The sequence below is a fragment of the Morone saxatilis genome, unplaced genomic scaffold (genome assembly GCF_004916995.1).
Source record: "Morone saxatilis isolate NCDOM2014 unplaced genomic scaffold, NCSU_SB_2.0 Contig1, whole genome shotgun sequence".
In the NCBI taxonomy this organism is placed as follows: Eukaryota; Metazoa; Chordata; class Actinopteri; family Moronidae; genus Morone; species Morone saxatilis.
Window position 1 is genome coordinate 6,599,646 of NW_023339651.1, and position 400 is coordinate 6,600,045.

Consider the following 400-nt stretch of genomic DNA (forward strand, 5'->3'; position numbering starts at 1 on the left):
GTAAGGCATTTTGTATTTCTGTGTCTCCAAGGCAACCTCATCCTCCAACGTGTCAATCATAATGGTGGTTGATTTGTGTGCACACAAATAGGCCACATCCACGCAAGGCTGGCACGCAACATTTTGGTTGTCGCGGTTATTCGGAAAATGACTGAAATAGCTGAAATTCCTAAAATAAAAACAAGTGAACAGTCCAGGATGTCACAGATGATGATTCTGACATTCATGATTCAGACATGTTTGCCTTGTCCTTGGTTTGGCAAGGTGATATGATTTGTTGAAGAGACACATGATCCAAACAAACAAGTCAACACCTCTCCCACACAACAGTCTTTCTCCGCATCTCTTCTCCTCTTCCTCCTGTTGCCATCAACCATCCTCTTTTTACACACACACACAC